Genomic DNA, 19825 nt, shown 5'->3' with positions numbered 1-19825 from the left:
ATTTTATTTTTTTTATTGGTTGTTCACAACGTTACATAGCTCTTGACTTCATACATTAGACTGAAGTGGGTTATGAACTCCCAATTTACACAAGTTTAATATAATTAATATGTTCATGTGTACTTATGTGTTAGAGTTTTGTACAAAAACACATCACTAGAGGCTTTTGTGTTATATTTAACTTAAAAGATTTTACTATGGAATATGGCATTTTAACAATTCAGAACGTTTGATGAGGCTTACCCATTACAATTTGGAAGTTTAGGACATTTTTAACAGAAGTGTAAAATGCCCTTGAGGAATGGGTTTTACAAAGTTCTCTTGAAGAGGTCCTTTTGCCTCTCTGTTTAAGTTTTGGGAGCCCTGCTAATGGAGTAGTATAAAAATGAAACTGACTACAGCACAAGAGGGTTCAATACCCCTCATCCAGAGTGCTTGGGACCAGAACTCCTTCAGATTTTTTAATTTTTAAAACTTTGGGGGTATTTACATAGACTTCACTGATTGAGCATCTATTTCCTTCTATTTTTGTGAGATGACCTCTCTCCTCCTTTTTCCTCCCTCTGTCTTCAGCTTCCACATACGAGAGAAAATATTCCACCCTTTACTTTTGGAGTCTGGCTTATTTCTCATAGTATGATGTTCTCTAGTTCCATCATTTACCTGCAGATGACATAATCCCATTCTTTTTTATGGCTGAGTAAAACTCCATTGCGTATATATACCACATCTTATTTATTTCTTCATTTGTCTATGGGCACCTAAGCTGGTTCCATAACTTGGGTATGTGAACGGTGCTGCTGTAGTCTTTAGTATGCACATATCACCACATGGTATGCCGATTTTAGATCTTTTGGATAAATACCAAGGAGTGTGATAGCTAGGTCATATAGTAGTTTCATTCCTAGTCTTTTGAGGAATCTCCATCTGCTTTCCAAAATGGTTATACTAATTTTACAGTTCTACCAACAATGTGTGTGTGTTTCTTTTTCTCCACATCCTTGCTAGCAGTTATTGTTATTCGTATTTTTTTAAAAATATTTTTTTAGTTACCAGTGGATTTTTCACTTTATTTGTTTATTTATATGTGGTGCTGAGGATCGAACCCAGGGCCTCACACATGCCAGGCAAGTGCTCTACCACCGAGCTACAATCCCAGTCCCTGTTGTTTGTATTTTTGATGATTGCCACTCTAAATGGGGTGAAATCTTAGTGTAGATTTGATTTGCATTCCCTTGATTGCTAAAGATGGTTAGCACTTTTTCATGTATTTATTGGCCATTTGCATGTTTTATTTTGAGAAATATCTGTTTATATCATTTGCTATTTACCGATTGGGTTTTTTTCATATTAACTTTTTTGAGTTCCTTTTCATTTTTAAATATGTTTTAGTTGTCAATGGACCTTTATTTTATTTACTCATATGCAGTGCTGAGGATCGAACCCAGTGCCTCACAGGGCAAGTACAATACCACTGAGCCCCAGCCCCAGCCCTTGAGTTTTCTTATATATGCTGGCTATTAATCCCCCATCAGAAGAGTAGCTGGCAAAGATTTTCTTCCACTCTGTAGGCTCTCCCTTCATGCTTTTGTTTCCTTTGCTGTGCAGAAGATTTTTAATTTGATGCTATCACATTTATTGATTCTTGGTTTATTTTTTGAGCTCTAGGAGTAATTTGGTGCCTGTGTGTAAATGTTGGAGTGTTGACCCCATGTTTTCCTCTAGCAGTTTTAGTGTGTCTAATCTAATTTCTAGGTCTTTGATCCTCCTCGAGTTGATTGCTTTGGCTACTTTGGATCTTTTCTTCTGTATTAATTTTAGGACTACTTTTCTACTTCTGTGAAAAATGTCATAGAAAAATGTCATATTTTGATAGGGATTGCGTTGAATCTGTAGATTGCTTTTGGTATCATGGCCATTTTGACTATATGTATGTGGGTGTGTGTATGTGTATGTGTGTGTGTGTGTGTATATATATATATATATATATATATATATAGTCGTCAATGGACTTTATTTATTTATATGTAGTGCTGAGAATCGAACCCAGTGCCTCACACATGGTAGTAAGCACTCCATCACTGAGCCACAACCCCAGCCCCCATTTTGATAATATTAATTCTACTTATCCACGAACATGGGATGTTTTTCCATCTTCTTGGGTCTTTAGTTTCTTTCTTAATTGTTTTCTAATTTTCATTGTAGAAATCTTTCACCTCCTTAGATTTATTCCCAACTATTTTATTTTTTTGAGAAAAACCTGTTATGAATGGAATTATTTTCCTGATTTTTTTCTCAACAGATTCATTATTAGAAGTTAGGAAAGCTATTGATTTTTGTATGATGATCTTATATCCTGCTTCTTTGCTGAATTTATGAGCTCTAGAAGTGGAGTTTTGGTGCTTCTAAGTATAGGATCATGTCATCAGCAAACGGATTATGTGATTTCTTCTTTTCCTATTTGTATCCCTTTATTTTCTTTCTTTTGCCTAATTGCTCTGGCTAGAGTTTCAAGACCTATAATGAATAGGAGTGGTGAGAGTGGATATCTTTGTCTTGTTACTGGTTTTTGTAGAAATGCTGTCAGGTTTTCCAATTAGTATGATGTTGGCTTTGGGTTTGGCATGTATAGTTTTTATGAGATTGAGGTATGTTCCTTCCATCCCTAGTTTCTTCAGTGTTTTTAATATGAATGGGTCCTGGGTTTTGTTGAAGGCTTTCTCTGCACCTGAGCAGAGCTTTATGTGTGTATGTTTGTATGGCACTGGGTTATCTGTTGGCCGCTTTGCTTCACTCAAACAATGCCCCAGTGAGGAATTTACCCTGAGTACCAAAATTCACATCTCACTCCCTCCTGCCACAGTTGGTTCACTGTCTTTAGTGAACCCTGAGAGATTTGGTCTGTCAGTACCTTTGGCCATGCTGCCTGAAGGCTTTGCTGAAAGAGGAAAGGGAGGAGGGTGTCAGCAGGGTCCCCGATTCCTCCTCCTATTTCCTGCACTATGTCATCCTCCCTCTCTGACACCTGTTGACTCTGAGCCCGGAGCCTTCTGGGAGTTCTGGTGCCTCCTGGGTGGCCCTGGAGTGGCAGCTTTCTCCTCTCTTTCACCTGTCATCACATTCCTCTTCCCTGTTTTCCAGAAATTGGTTGAAAACTCTTGTCCATTTAAAGTTCTCTTCCAACCTGCTCTTTTCAGTTTTATGGAGTTCTTCGGTTCTGTCATTTGGTGCTTTTATTTCATTAGGGACTTCAGAGAGACAACCGTGCTGCCAGCTAAGAACTTCATGACAGCTAAGCTTTGTCATGAAGTTCTTTTTAAAAATAGTGTTTCACTTTGGTTTTTATCTTAGTTTTTGTTTTTTCTAAATGAGAAATATACATATAAAAATACATGTAAGTGTATGTGCAATTGTAAAAATTAATAAAATGAACTGTAGTTCCTATTACATCTCTTAAGAAATGGAAAATTATATTCCCAGTATCTAGACACCCCTGTATGTCCTCTTTGGATTGCATTCCCTTTGTCTCCCTGCCTCCTGTTGTGTCTTATATTTTTTAGTCATTTCCTTGCTTTTTTAAAAAATGGATTTGCCTTTTGTGTATTTATCTACAAACAATATAATGTTTAAATTTATCTGCTTTTGCTCTTTCTACCAATAGAATCATATAACACACATTCTTCTGAACTTGCTGTTTTACTCAAGATTATGTTTTTGAGATTCACACATGCTTATTCATGAAGATATATACATATATATGTACATACATAGATTATCTATATTTTTTGGTACTGAAGAATGAACCCAGGAGCACTTTTCCATTGATCTACACTCCTAGCCCTTTTTATTTTTATTTTGAGACAGAATTTTGCTAAGTTACTGAAGCTGGCCTCAAACTTTTGATCCTCCTGACTCAGCCTTCTAAGTCACTGGGATTACAAGTACATGTCATTATGCCTGGCTTATGAAGCTATATTTTATTTATTTTTGCTGTTTACATTTTGTTGATGTCTTGTTTTGTAAGAATACACCACAATTTAATGATCTTTTAAAAAAGCTGACAGCTAAAATTATTTTTATTTACTGTGTATAACATGATGTTTTGAAGTTTATTTACATTGTAGAATGACTAAATTTAGCTAATTACCATGAATTATATTATTTTTGTGCTGAGAACACTTTATATTTACTTGCTTAGCACTTTTCTTCTTCTTTTTAATGGTAATGGGAATGAAATCCAGGGCCTTGTGCATGGACTGAATTACACCCCCAGCCTAGCATTTTTCAAGAATGCAGAGTATTATTAAATGTAGTCACTATGTTATACTATAGATCTCTGGAACTTATTTCCTCCTAACTGATGTTTTCATCCTTTGATGTCTAGAGAGACGTCATCTTTTTTTAAAAAAGTTTTTGTAGTTATAGATGGACAGCATACCTTTATTTTATTTATTTATTTTTATGTGAGACTAAGGATTGAACCCAGTGCCTCACACACGCTAGGCGAGTGCTCTACCGCTGAGCCCCAGCCCCTGCCCTCTAATCATGTTTTTAAAAGAGGAAAACAATTTTTCCTATGCTTACACAGGACACTTCTGATGTCACATTAATGCATTTTCCAAATACTACGACCAGGTCTTCAGTGCTTGGCTGGTGCTGACTGTCCTACAGCTCAACTCAGTGCCCCAACTGCCTGGAGTTAGTACAGACCTCTGTCCCCACTTCAGATGCTGATCACAAGTAGTGGGTCCCCAGGTTACCCATGACTTCCTTCCACTTGGCCATCTGGCTGAGGTTCCCATGACCACCTCCTGAGGTTCAGTAATCTGCCAGGGACAGTTTACTTACTATCGTCAGTTTTTTAAATGAAGGGTATGTTAAAGGATATTGAGCAGTCAGATGACAGAGGGCCGGGTCTGGAGGGGACGGAGCTCAGGAGCTTCTTTTTGTCTCTGTGGAGTTTGGGGTCTAACACCCTTTCACAAGTGGGTGTGTTCTTGTTCACCTACCGGGAAGCTTTCCAAACTCTGTTGTTCAGGATCTTTATAGAGATTTCCCTACAGAGGGGCTGGGGGTGGAGGAGTGTGGCTGGACCACGAGTTTGAGGACAACTTTAGCAACCTAGTGAGACCCTGTCTCAAAGTAAAAAAAAAAAAAAAAAAGGGCTGGGAGTGTGGCTCAGTGGTAGGACACCCCTTGGTTCAATCCCCAGTCCTGGGGAAAATAAACAACCTTTTTTTTTTTTTCCTTCACCCTCCTAATCTACTACACCTTGTGTTAGGGTTAGGGTTGGCCTCAAGTACCTCAATGCTTTCCTTGGATGCATTCCACTTGTAGCATTCCCCTTGTAGCGGGGCTCGTGATGCTTGCAGCGCTCTGTGCTTGCGGCTGCTCTGCTGAGAGTTCGAGGTGTCGCGGGGCCCCAGCCCACAGGCTGCCCTGTACTTGGGCAGGTAGGGGAGTGGGCATGAGTGCCGCCCCACACCTCCCATGTGAGCTCCAGGGTTTTCCCTGACTCTCGTTAACACATTTCTGAAATTTAATGGAAAAGTAAGTTGGCTTAATAGGATAATAGCATTCATGGGTACCATTCTATTCTCCATTTAACATTTATCCTGAAGATAGCCTTTCCCTCCTTCTCTCCAGGGTCTTGTGCATGGACTCTACCACTAAGCCATATCCTCAGCCCCAGGAACACTTTCTTTTCAGTGGTGACATTTCTATAAATAAAAAGCAAAATGGTTAAAATGGTGAATTTTATGTTTCACATATTTCACCACACTAATAATTAAATGAAACTCAAGGCAGCAATAAATAAAACTGTATGCAAAAACAGTCCCCCAAACCAACACAATTTTTGGAAGACTTCTTAGGACTCTAGCAGAGTGCCTCTTAAGTAGTGTGTCTGGTTTTGAACGCAGGGAGGTTTTCCAAAGGTCACTTCAAAATGCTGAGGTCCAGTGACTAGCAGCACTTCTTTACATAAGCTGCCTGTGCCTCCTCCGGATGGTTCTGTTTAGAAGGAACCTTTTCTTTGGAGTTCTTATAAAAATTTGGAATGAATTTTCCAGGATTCTGTTTTCTTTTGTCTCCTGTCCATAGTATTGGCTGTCACTTAGCTGGGAGGTACTGGGCTATGTGGAGGTAGTGTTAAATCATGCTGTATCGTATTTTGCTTTTTGTTGGAGTCATAATATGTGAAAGTCCATAATATATGTTTAAACATGCTTTTCTGGGATGGTCTTTAAAATACAGTTAGCCTCTCACACTCATGGATCTGCATCCTTGATTTACAATGCATTTTTTTTTCTCCTAGTAGTGGGGATTAAACTGAGGGCCTCACTTGCTGGGCAAGGGCTCTACTGCTGAGCTTCAACTGCAGCTTTTCTGTGATGGTCTTAAAAATATGCTTAGTCTTCTATATTCATGGATTCTGTATTGTTGGATTTAACCAACTTCAGGTTGAGAATATGTGGGGAAAAAATTGTGTGTCTATAATGAATATGTATGGACTTTTTGGTCATTATTCTTGAAATAATACAGTGTAACAACTATTTACATAGCATTTCATTATGTATTGTAACTAATATAGAGAAGATTTAAAGTATATTGAAGGATGGGTGAGAACACTACACTATACACATATAATGGACTTGAGCACCCTTGGATTTTGTATCAATGAGAATTTTGGAATCAGCCTCACATGTTTTACAGGGATGACTGTAAAACATCTGTATGTGACTTTTTGTTCTCAGAGTTTAGAAATCTCATGTGTTATTAATCCTAAATATTGAGTGCTTTATTCTTTTACTCAGAAATCCCTCCAAATTTTAGAGTTTACAAATTAAACATGCTTTCTTGTTAATAGGGTATTATGAGCAAACATTTCATAAAAGGCTTAAAATGTAAGTTTGTGGGCTGGGAACATGAAATCCATAAAGTGGCTTCTAAAAAAATAAATATAAAGAATGCACACATTGGTCTGGGGATGTGGCTCAAGCTGTAGCGTGCTCGCCTGGCATGCACGGGGTGCTGGGTTTGATCCTCAGCACCACATAAAAATAAAATGGGGATGTTGTGTCCACCAAAAACTAAAAAAAAAAAAAAAAAAAAAAAAAAAAAAAGAATGCACACACATTGTAAAAAGTCCAAAAGTATGGGAAAGTGTAAAATAAAAAGTAAAAATGAAACCTATAGCCTTAACTTAATAGTGTGTTATATATTCCCTTTCATTTTACTCAAATTAGATCATGTTGTAATAGTGTTGACCCTTTATTAAGGTCTTTTGAATATTTCTCCTTATCAATGCTCATCGACATACCCTATATTTTTAAAAACTGACTTGTGTTCTATTGTATGGCTAAACTCAGTCTGTCTTCTAATGAAAATTTGGGTTGTGTACCTATTTATTTCACGTGTTAAACCGTGCTGCAGTGAACATCCTGGCCTATGTATCTTGGTGTTCTTACCTTGCTGTATCTAGAGGGTGTAAATTACTTGTCAGTGGTATTGCTGAGTTACTAGCCAAAAATGTCATTCTAGTTTATACTTTCACCAAAAATGTTAGTTAGTTGTTTTAGTGAACTTTTTTGCTCCTGTGACTAAAAGACCTGATAAGATCAATTTTAAGGAGTAAAAGTTTATTTAAGGGCTCACGGTTTCAGAGGTCTCAATCCATAGACAGCAGGCTTCATTCCTCAGAGCTCTAGGTGAAGCAGAATATCATGGTGGGAGAGTGTGGTGGAGAGAAGCAGCTCAAATGATGATCAAAAGCAGAGAGAGACTCTACTAGCCAGATACAAAATATATACCCCAAAGGCATGCTCACAATGCCCACCTCCTCCAGCCACACTCTGTCCACCTTCAGTCACCACCCAGTTAATCCCATCAGGGGATTATTCCACTGATTGGGTTAAGGGTCCATAAGCCAATCATTTCAGCTCTAAATGTTCTTGCATTGTGTCACACATGGGCTTCTGGGGGATACCTCACATCTAAACCATAATATTGGTCAACTGTCATTATAACAAACACTTGAGATAAGTCAACTGATAGGAGAAAATATTTTTTTTGTGTGTGTGTTATGGTTTGAATATGAGGTGCCCCCAGAAAGCTTGTATGTAAGACAATGCAGGAATTTTCAGATAAAATGATTTGATTATTAGCTGTGGCCAAATCAGTGGATTAATCTATTTGATGGATTGATAATTTGAAAGGTCTACTTTATAGACAGGTAGGTTTGAAGTAGGTCACTGGGAATGTGGCTTTGGGAATTTTTTGGTCCCAGGCTCTGCCTCTGCCTCCTGGCTGCCGTGAGCTGGGCAGCTTCCCTCCTTCAGGCCCTTCTGCTATGAGGTTTGCCTCACTTCAGGCCTGGAGCAGTGAAGTTGGCTGACTCTGGACAGAGCCTCTGAAACTGTGAGCCAAACTAAACTTTTCCTCCTCTAAGTTGTTCTTGTCAGGTATTTTGGTCACAGCAATGGAAAGCTGACCAGCACATTTTGGCTCATTGTTTTGGAAGTTCCAGTCTACTAATGGCCCTGTTGCTTTGGACAGTGGTAACACATCCTGGTCAGATCCCCTGGTGGAGTAAAGCTTCTCATGGCTGGAAAGTGAAAAAGAGGAGGGAGAGGGACAGATCCCCACAGTCCCCTGGGCTGCAGGCCCTCTGTGACCTGCAGAACCTCCCACCAAGCCACCCCTCCCAAAGGCTCCCCCACCTCCCAGGAGGGCCTCCCAGGGGATCAAGTCTTTACTCCATGGTGGGGACACTTAAAACCTGAACTGGGGGAGTGTCAAAGATTTCCTCTTCACCCACAGCCCCGGCCACTTTTAATATTTATATGTGTTGCTGACAGTTGTTTCAGTAGTGTTTTGATCTTCATCTGAATGAGGTCAGGTATCTTTTGATGGCTGTATTGGGTATTTGCATTTCTTTTTCTCTTTTTGTACCCTTTGCCTGTTTTTTTTTTTTTTCTCCTTGGGATTTTTATCTTTTTCTTATTGGTTTGTAAGTACTCCTTTTACATTAATACAATTTACATTATATGATGCTGATGTTTTCCCAGTTAACTTTTCACTTTTTTTCTTGCTTTTTACATAGTTACATGCATTAGCCATTTCTTTTGTGGTTTCTGGGGTTTGGGTCCTCTTTTTTCTAAGGAATATTTATGATGTCTTTCTTGCTAATGTTTGAATCTCGAGCAATGAGGAATTTATTTTGGTATAAGAAAAGCTTAGAAATTCTATTTTATTTTTTTTTTAAATTATTTGTGCATTATAATTATGTGTAATAGTGGTTTAGAAATTTTAAATGTAGTTGTAAGTAGACGACTGAGTAATGAATTCGCCATTCTTCCTGGCGTTTGGGCCTTTGCTGTTCTCTTCTCTCTTACGGAATGTACTCCTGCCTCATATTTTTGCATAAGAAACCTATGAAAACGTAGCCAAGAGGCCAGTTTCTTCCTGCTGATCTGTTGACCAGCCCATGGTTGAATTTAAATTTCAAATTCCAATAAAATTCTTTCAAATTGATGACATTTTTATAATAAAAGTTTTTTTTTTCCCCCAGTTAGATGTATTTTTCATGTCAAACCTTAACAGGGATTTGGTTATTACTGAGCTTCCTGAAAATCAGTGGAATGGTCTGGTTAGGAAAGTTCTCAAAGGAGACTTTATTTAGTGTAAGACTTGCTTCTGAGAAATGCTTTGGCTTGCCCTGCTGGTTCTGGCAGAGCAGAGCGCCTGAGCTGGGAGAATGTGAACTCACTGTTGAAGGAGATGTGCTTCCAGGCCTTAACCAAGCTTTTAAGTTTTTAAATATAGGGTTTTTTTTTGGTATAAAAATAATACACATATATTCCAGAATATCTTGGATATATAGACATACAAAAAATAACAAACACTGTAACCTCATCAACTAGGGCTATTTTCTTGAATTTCTTTCTAGTGTTTATTTTTTCCTGCATGCAGACACTGAGCATATGTGTATATACAAACATCAATATTTTATAAAATTAGGTCTGTACTAGATATAATTTTTTCATTTGCTATTATGGTATCAGCATTTTTCTGTGTCATTAAATATTGTATCACTTACCTGCCACCTAACTGTGCAACCTTGGATGAGTCACTCAAGCTTTCTGTGCCTCACGTTCTTATCTGTAATAGGGACGGTGATGGAGATAATGATAATACCTACCTTACATGTGTGTAAATTCATGTAATGTTTATAACAAACTTGTCATTTAAGTTGTTTTCAAACAAGCCTGACACATTCTAAGTGCTCAGTTAGTGTTTTTCTTATTTAATAACATGATATATAAATACTTTGTAGTATTTATTGGATGCTTTTTTTTTTTAACCAAATGTTCATTATTTAGTGCTGTGGCTGTGGTGAATAATACTTTTGTGCTGAATTCTTCCGTGTGTGTGTGTGTGTGTGTGTGTGTGTGTGTGTGATTGAACCCCAGGACACTCTACCACTGAGTGGTATCCCCAGCTCCTTTAATTTTTAATTTTGAGATGGTGTCTTGTTAAGTTGCCCAGGCTAGCCTTGAACTTGAGGTTGTCTTTCATTGGCCACCAGAGTAGCAGGATTTACAGGTGAGCGCCACCACAGCTGGCTTTGTACTGGGTTCTTTTCCTAAGAATGTGTGAGTGTATGTTTCCTAGAAATGCTGCACTGCTGGTATCCAGGCTTTCAGGCAAAATGCAGCATCCTTGATTTTTTAATTTTTTTTTTTGTGGGGTAGGGTAATAAAATGTGGTTTTAAAATTTTCACTAGGTTAAGTCAAAGAGGATTGATCTCTTAAGAATTGTGAGAGGCTGTTCATCTGCCTGCTGATTTGGGCATTGTACCTTGGTGGCATGAGGAATAGCTGGTGGTGTTGGTGGGGAAGACTGGAAATCATCCTTTTTTTTTTTTTTTTTTTTCCTGTTTGGACCAAGGCCTTTGTTCCCATAAGTCGCATTGGGTCTGCTTACCTGATGCAGGACCAGCTATGCCAACATGCAGGCATTTCCCACCATAAAGACTGTAAAATAGCTCTTTTGCAGACTAAGAGATTAGGAGGACATTTGTTGCTGTTTTCCCCAGTGCAAAAATTTCATATTCTTCAGTATTTACATCTCTGTTTGCTTTTATCACTCATAGGTCTAAACATTACAGTCCCGTAAAGAAAACAGAGCAAGTTTAGGCAGATTAGGCCTCAGAAGTCTGAAGCAGAGGTTGTAGTAAAACACACACAGAAATCTGGGAAATATACAGGGCTTTCCTGGAGGGCATTTCTGAACTCACGAGTGTTGTGTGTCTGACCTTCAGTGTGTACTACCACTGCCTGAAAGATTAGTGTCAAAGAAGCTGAGTTAGGAATGTTTATAAAAACACCTCTTAACTTTTAACTCCTGTGTGAACGACATGGAAAAGATTGTGACTTACTTTTTTCCTGGCTCACTCCCCCAATCCCAGCAGCAATTCTTGGTGGCTCAGACTGGCAAACTAAAAACCATTCTTGGTATGGTTTAGGACAGAAAGAGCACCTGATCTCATGGGCTGTCAAATCCTGGTCACTGACTGCTTCCCGCACTGGTCTGCCATCCAAACTCTGGTTGTATAGGTCATAATCCACTGTGGGGTTGCTTACTTCAGCAGTGACGAGTCCACAGTGCCAAGGACCAGCAGTAGTGGCATCACAGGACCTCTCTTAACACTAATTTTACACACACAACTCATATTTTTCTTCATGCAATTTGCCCACTGGTTTGAGAATTCACAGAAAATATAATTAAAGTGATTGAAGCCGAAGAATAGAATGATGTTTCCCCTATGATTAGCCCTGTCTTCAGCGTCACTGCAATAATAGTGCCTTGTCTCAGCAGCCTGGAAGCCCTGCCAGTGCTTTATAGGCTTTGTAAACTGAGATAACCACCCTGTCATTAAAGGAGGGCAGGTCACCCCCCAGCAGGGATCAGGTACGCCTGCCTCACCCGTGCTGTTGGATGACTTAATTTGCTTGGAATAGTAAAGCCCAATCAGGAAGGCGTCCCCGGCCAACCCCGCGTGCCTTTCCAAGGAAGGATGGAAGGTGCAGAAATTGATTGCATTGCTTTCTTGAGGTGTCATGCGGCTAGATCTGTCCCTCTTACTAGAGGCTCAGAGCCGGCGCAGGGAGAATCCGCTTCTTCCTTTGGTGCTGCAGCGTTTTCTGAAAGCCTTGCCGTAAGTGGGCCTGAAGTTGGCCAGTGGGGTCATATCTCAGTGTTTGTTGTCCTTACACAGAATACAGAGATGCGTCTAAGCCAGAGAAGCAGAGGATAGGTTTACTTTACTGTTGATTGATGGATGCGTTTCACTGATGTTTAACAAATAGGTATCAGAAGTCTGCTGTGTGCTATGACCTGGGCTAAGCTCTGTAGAGGCATGTAAAGCCCAGTTCTGTCGAAATAGCCTGGAGTATTAGAGGCGTTGTACAAAGGACCTTGAAGTGCCGGACAGAGCTGAAGCACCATGGAGCTTAGAGAAGATGGAACCAAGGGAAAACAAATGAGGAGGAGCAGGTGGAGAGCCATGTCTGCATGTTCACTCCCAATATGGAACAAGGGCCCTTTGAAAAACGTACTCTGGCCCTCTAGTAGTGGTTCCGTAGGGTATTGCTAAAATTTATAAACAAACATTTTTCATCTGATAATGAAGTAGTAAATTTCATAGATCAGAAGACTTGGAAAACATGCATAAAACAAAAGAAAAATAAATCACCTACCTTACAATCTAGTCACCTGGGAATAACCACTGTTACGTCCTTACTCTTTGGTTCCCATGGAAATGCCTGTGATTATATTTACTTTGCATTCTCAGACCAGGATATACAGGTTCCACAAAAGCATAGCTGAGCCGGACTCATACAAGATCATTGTATTAATTAGTTATGACAATAATTTGGTCCTATCTACTTTTTACTTTGCAATTATTTTGAAAAATTTTTGTACATCTTGAAAGAAGCCCATGTGTTTTTGTTTTTAAGTATTTGAAAGCAACTGACCTTTCACAGAGCATATTTTCAATGCATAGACTTTGTGGAATAGAAGAAGATAGAGATTTTCTAATAAATTAAAGAATTATTTTATGATATTGATAAATGTCTGTAATAGTTGAATGTCTTTACAGTCTTAAAGTATGTAATTTCCAGAAGTAATATATGTTAAGAAGGTATGTATATGTGTTTCTTTTTTTTTTTAAAGAGAGAGTAAGAGAGGAGAGAGAGAGAGGAGAGAGAGAATTTTTAATATTTATTTTTTAGTTCTCGGCGGACACAACATCTTTGTTGGTATGTGGTGCTGAGGATCGAACCCGGGTCGCAGGCATGCCAGGCGAGCGCGCTACCGCTTGAGCCACATCCCCAGCCCCCTGTGTTTCTTAATTAGTAATCCATTTTTTTAATGAGCAAAGTGCGATAGAGCATGCCTATAATCCAGAAGCTCAGGAGGTTGAGGCAGGAAGATGGCAAGTTCAAGGCCAGCCTCAGTAACTTAGTGAGACCCTGTCTCAAAATAAAAATATAAAAAGGGCTGCAGATGTGGCTCAGTGGTAAATTGTCCCTGGTTTCAATCCCTAGTACCCATGCCCTTCCCTCCAAAAAAGAAAAAAACAAATAATGAGCTATTTAGGTGGGCTAAGTTAATAAGAATATGAAAATAGAAAATATCAGTTTAATTTTTTGATACATGCAAAGGATGTTAGGTGAGTTTACAGGTGCATCTGGAGTAGAACACTACCTGGGCAGTGGCTCTCTGCATGAGGAGTCTTAGCATTTGAAGGCTATTTTCTGAATCTGTCATTACTCAATTTACTTTGCCATTTTGTGTCAGACCAGGAAAGGGAATATTGGGGTTCTGTGTTTAATTTTTTTTTTTTTTAGTTATAGATGGACTCAATGGCTTTGTTTTATTTATTATTTTTATATAGTGCTTCGGATCAAACCCATGCCTCACACATGCTGGGCAAGTTGCTCTACCACTGAGCTACAGCCCCAGTCCAGGTTTTGTGTTTTATAAGAACCTCACAAATTTTTCCATGTCTAAGAAGTTATTCCTGACCATAAAACTGCAGAGTTTCTTCCTTTCCTCTTCCTACCTGTATACAGGTTGGACATTTTAGCTGATTCAGAGGTCTTAATCTTTTTGAAAATAACCGGTTCCTTGCTGTGGTTTTCAGAAAGCTCCACTCCTTTTAAGTATAATGTATGCTGCCCTAATTCTATAATGTTTTTATTGTTTTATATGTGTGTGTGTATTTTGAAGGGGTCTTTTTTTTTTAGAGAGAGAGAGAGAGAGAGAGAATTTTTTAATATTTATTTTTTAGTTTTTGGTGGACACAACATCTTTATTTTATTTTTATGTGGTGTTGAGGATTGAACCCAGCGCCCCGTGCATGCCAGGCAAGCGTGTTACTGCTTGAGCCACATCCCCAGCTCTTGAAGGGGTCTTGTTATGTTTCTCAGGCTGGGCCCAAACTCTTGGGCTCAAGGGATCATTCTGCCTCAGTCTTCAGAGTAGCTGGGACTGAAGGCATGAGCCACCATGCCAAGCCCAATATGCCCTATTTATTTATTTTTTGCCTTTGTTTTTAAGGACTTTTTTGTTGTTGGTGATTGGATAGGTAGCATAAGAAGAACCTTAGATGATTCTAGGGAGAAGCTGTAAAGATGGCAACAAAATGGAGAATGCCTCTCTCTCCAAATGTGTTGGTAACAACAACAACATAGTAAAAACAAAACCCAAATATATATATATAGTGTGTGTGTGTGTGTGTTTGTATTTTTAAGTATATTTTTTAATTGTAAGTGGACACAATACCTTTATTTTTATGTGGTGCTGAGGATAGAACCCAGTGCCTCACACATGCTAGGCGAGTGCTCTACCACTGAGCCACGACCCCAGCCCTCAGATACATATTTTGAGGGTAAAAAAGAAAGTCCAAATTTGTCCTGAAGCTTGCCTATTTAGATCCTGTTGTAATACAGTAGGAGAGTAGGAGTTTAATGAATATTATAATCATAAAAATAGCTGACATTTATTGAGAGCCTGCTGTATGCCAGGGACATGTCTTCCCAATCCTGGTAAAAATTATTGTCACCCCCAACCTAGAGAGGAAACTGAAACTGAGGGTACTGCCGGAGTCAGACACTGAGTGGAAGAGTCAAAGCTCGAGCTCTGTGATGTATTTTGCTGTTAGGCCGCAAAAGTTTGAAATGCACTGCAAAGGCAAACATCACCAGTCAGTGGTTTAGCTACTCAAGGGGTTGGCACTGGCCAGTTTTGTGGCCTTGGAGGAAGCAGCCAAGCCTGGGAGCAAGGGCAGCATGCTGGCTCCAAGAGGAAGAGAAAATAGCGGGGTCAGGTTTGTGGTGTGGACAGGCTCTAGAAAATTCTTCACCGAGTGCCTTGAGAGGTGGCTACACTGGTGTGTTGGGGCTTAAGACAGTTATAGTTCTGTGTGGAATAGAGGATGTGTATGGGGTGTGTGTAGTACATAGAATTTGTGGAATTAAGAACTGAAATGTATGGGGTCTGAGATTTAATCCAGGGAATCCTGTTACAGTAGACTTTAAAACTAAAATGAGGTTTTATAGTCTGGGTGCAGGGACTGGCTTTTGTCTGCTTTATCTGTTCAGCTCTTGCTTCTGGGGTATAGTGGATCCCTATCCAATCATCGGCATTTCCTGTGGTCTTTAGAAGAAAGAGGGTCATGAGGAAAGTCTCAAAACTTTAGTTGTTTGACTAACCAGTTGATAGTGTTAAGTTAATAACATTCCACTGTTAACGTGGCACAGGGAGGCTGACCTGTTGTGCTTGTGGCTCTTAAAACCACTTGCTCACCGGCTGCACATGAACATGAACCCTAGGAAACAGCTACCTCTGTGAGAGCCTGTCAAAAAAAAGTTCATACACACTCTCTATGAAGGACTCTTATCTTCCCCAGCCCCCAAAATGTAAATATCCTACAAAAATATGTGAGAGGATAAGATTGATTGGTAGGGTTTGCTTTCTGCTGCCTAAAGATTTTAAAAGAGATACTGAAAGGGCAGGAAGCAAACTTGTATGGGAGAAACCTAACACTACTGAGAGGAGGAGGAGGAGGGTGGATCAAAATAGAGCAGGCCTGGGTCCCAGGAGTGCTTCTGTTGAATTGTTTGATTGGCTTAAAATGGTCACTTTCCTAGAAGCAACAAGAAAAACTGGTCCAGTTTGTTTGCTGAGCTGGAGGTAAATAATCTGTAAGCAGCTCCTGGCTTTGCAGCAGTTGCATCTGGAATATTATCTAAGAATTTGGCCAGATCTCCCTCAAGTGATTTATGTTTAATAAACAAGATTATCTTCAGCTTCCCACTGTGAAGAAGCAAATGGTTGGGGGGTTAGTTGCAGCTTTTCAGCCTCTTCTAATTGCTTCTTCAAGGTAATGCTGTGTGAATCTCCCTCATTTATCTCGGGAGTGTTGGGTTTGCAAATAGGTTTCTAAAGCAAGGACCTACAACAAACAGCTAGCCCCAGTGGCTCCATGCCAACACCCTTGTGCTGCTGCCCCAAACTGCAGCTGCCCCCTGCCGGGTTGGTGAGGGAAGAGCTTTTGTACAACTCTGAAATTCAGCATTTTACCTTTTTTGGTATCATGACAGATTATCATTCATTTTACGGACAAATGAAATAAAGGGAATGTCAAGATAGCTATTTTGAATGTTTCTGATATTTTTCTTGTATCTTATGAATTTAATTTTCCCCTACTATAGGCAAACATTTCTTTTTGAAATTGTGGATAACTGGTGAAAAATTGCATTTCTTGGGGCTGGGGTTGTGGCTCAGTGGTAGAGCGCTTGCCTAGCACGTGTGAGTCCCTGGGTTCGATCCTCAGGTATTGTGTCAATTACAACCAAAAAGTACTTATTTAAAAAAATTGCATTTCTTTTTTATATTTGAGGATAACTTATTGTGATAATGTGAATACTGACATTAAAATGTGGGTGAGTTTTTAACATGTTCTACATCTAAATTAAATTCTTTGTAGAGGTCCTAGGTTGAGGGTCTTACTAATACTAGGTCTATATTTGTGAGAGAGAAATTTTAGCAAAGAAATTATCATTTTTTCTCTCTCTCTAAGACTGAAAAAGCTATTAGTGAAACGTTTCAGAGCATACCATTTAGGAAAAATGTATATTACATATTCCCTGCAGATAAAAATAGCTACTCACATCTAGTCAGTCTCTGCTCTAGTTCCTACCAACACCTCTTCCTCAATCTTGAATTCAAAGTCTCTTTCTAAACTTCTGTCTTGATATTTAAAAGTTTCATACCTCACACACAGTGCAAATCTAGCAAAAGATAAATTATAGACCCCCCCACACTGCAAGAAAAAAAAAAAAGATACAGAGAAGGTCACTCTGTCTTTCAGATTCTTTTGCCTGTTTTGAATGGGATTCTTAAACTACTCATGATACCTTGGCAGCAAGCCATGCGGTTGTCATTTTGTCTCATTAGTTAAATCTAATCCTGTCAAGAGCAGGTTTACTAGTCTTTTTTAAATTGCCTGCTTAAAAATTTTTTTATTTCCAAGATCAGCTGAAGAATTTAAGATGGTGAAAAGTGTGGATGGAGTCAAGTGCAAGTTCCCAGCAGAGCAGGAATTCACTGCAGGAGGGAGATAAATCCATGAGGGAGTTTTAAGGCTTTGGTGGAGGAGAGGATTTCTGAAGCATTTGTATCTAGGAAATTGGAACTAGGTGGGCTCAGTTGTCTAGTTGTGTATATGAATATATACAATTCAGTGAGTGTAAACAGTTTTCCTTGGTGCATTTTTGCATTTAATTATGCCATCTATTCTTCCAGGGAACTAGAGGCTGAGTATTAGAAAATTAGAAAGTTGGAAAAAAACAGATGAAGAAGAAGTGGAATTTGGAGAGTCCAAGAGAGTAGGGTACTCTACTACCTGAATATAATGATGACCTGGTGAGAGGGCAGGCGGTGTTCTGGAGACCAGCAGAGTCAACAGTATGACATGCAGAGGGCAGAAGCCTATAAGAAGGAGGTGAAGAGATGTTTAGGAGGAGGCAGGAGGGTTTTTAAAATTTTTTTTTTTGTTGTTGTTGCAGGGATTGAACCCAGGGTTGCTTGATTACTGAGCCACATCCCCAGCCCTTTATATTTTTTATTTTGAGACAGAGTCTCACTAAGTTGCTAAGACTGGCCTTGAACTTGCCCCAGGCTCCCGAGTCACTAGGATTACAGTTGTGCACCACACCACAGCCAACCTGGCTTAGTCAGTTTTCTTTGGTTGATGCTGATGAGCAGTGTGAGGTGAGGATTCCTGAGACCGGGAGAGGTTTGGAATATATGCCTTAAGAATCCCCTCTCGCCCCCTCCACGCTTCATCCTGAGGAGCACCTTGGGTTCACACTGTTCCCTGACAGAGCACACTTTGCTGGGAGTGTACTTTGTGTTCTGGATCTTGCTAGATTTTTTTTTCTTTCTGCCTACCAGAATTTATCTGTTCACTGTCTGATGTCTCTTATCTCTTCAGATAACTGGAGCTAATTTGGTAAAGTCAATTCATTCTCTTTCTGTAGGGTTAATAGGTAACCTTTTCCTGTTTGCATTCAGAAGAAGGAGCTGTAGTATGCTTGCAGTGAAGTCCTATTATGTGCATTTTTTTACTCATGGGAGTTCAATGAATGCACTTGGCTACAAGAAAAAGAAAGGGTAAGAAATAACTGAATATGGTGAGCATACTCCTGAAGTGACATGAGATGGGAGAGGTGAGACTGCTGTTCATTTGGAGATTTAATTTCCTCACAGGGTGTGAGCACTTTGGGTCATGGGGTGGCCCCCCAAATGCAAGCCCGTTGCTTCCTCTGGTGTTTACCTTAACAGACAACAGTGTTTGCAATAGTCAGCAAAAACTGTTTCTCTTGCACTTGCTGAGAGATAACATAGTATTTGATGAAGAACTTAAGGAATTTTGAAGAATAGGTTTGACTGCAGCCATGTGTCACTTAGGGACAAGGAGACTTTCTACGAAGTGGGTTTTTAGGTGATTTTGTCATTGTGTGAACATCACAGAGTGTACTAACACAAACCTAGGTGGGAGAGCCTGCTGCTCCTAGGCTGTGAACTTGTACAGCACACTGTTGTACTCATACTGCAGGCAGTATAATACAATGACAGGTATTTGTATATTTGAACATGGAAAAGGTACAGTAAAAATATGCTAAAAAAGGTAAAGCATGGTATACCTGTGCAGGGTGCTTACCATAAACAGCCTGCAGGACTGGAAGTTGCTTTGGGCAAGTGGCCAGTGAATGCCAAGGCCGAGGACATTACTGTATCTACTGTGTACTTTGTAACACTATTCCCTTAGGTTACGCTAAATTTATAAAAATATCTTCATCTATTTAATAGTAAGTCAACCAAAGCTTATTATAACTCTTTGCTTTGCAAACTTAAAAATTTTTAAAAAATTTTTTTTGAGAGAGAGAGAGAGAGAATTTTTTTTAATGTTTATTTTTTAGTTTTCGGTGGACACAACATCTATGTTTGTATGTGGTGCTGAGGATTGAACCCGGGCTGCACGCATGCCAGGCGAGCACGCTACCACTTGAGCCACATCTCCAGCCCCCAAATTTTTAAGACTTTTTGACTCTTTGTAATAACACTTGGCTTAAAACACAAACATGTTGTATAACTATATAAACATTTGCACTATAGTTATATTTTTAAAATTTTAATTAAAAATATTTTTTAGTTATAGATATACACAATATCTTTATTTTTAAATTA

The 19825-nt window shown here is 39.3% G+C and overlaps 1 protein-coding gene across 2 annotated transcripts in view; it reads left to right on the top strand.

Moving 5' to 3' along the window:
* Nucleotides 1-19825, top strand: part of FHIP1A (FHF complex subunit HOOK interacting protein 1A) — a 230493-nt gene that overhangs the window by 33959 nt on the left and 176709 nt on the right. Inside the window, exon 1 of one of the 2 annotated variants that reach the window (XM_081304754.1) lies at nucleotides 12125-12221. The exons of the other annotated variant lie outside the window; for it this stretch is intronic. The gene's annotated coding sequence lies outside the window, so the exon portion shown is untranslated. Of the gene's footprint in view, nucleotides 1-12124; nucleotides 12222-19825 lie in introns of those variants that run through there. 2 annotated transcript variants of the gene reach the window in all.

The sequence above is a fragment of the Spermophilus citellus genome (genome assembly GCF_964194105.1).
Source record: "Spermophilus citellus genome assembly, chromosome: 8".
Classification (NCBI taxonomy): domain Eukaryota; kingdom Metazoa; phylum Chordata; class Mammalia; order Rodentia; family Sciuridae; genus Spermophilus; species Spermophilus citellus.
This window is presented reverse-complemented; position numbering and strand designations above follow the sequence as displayed.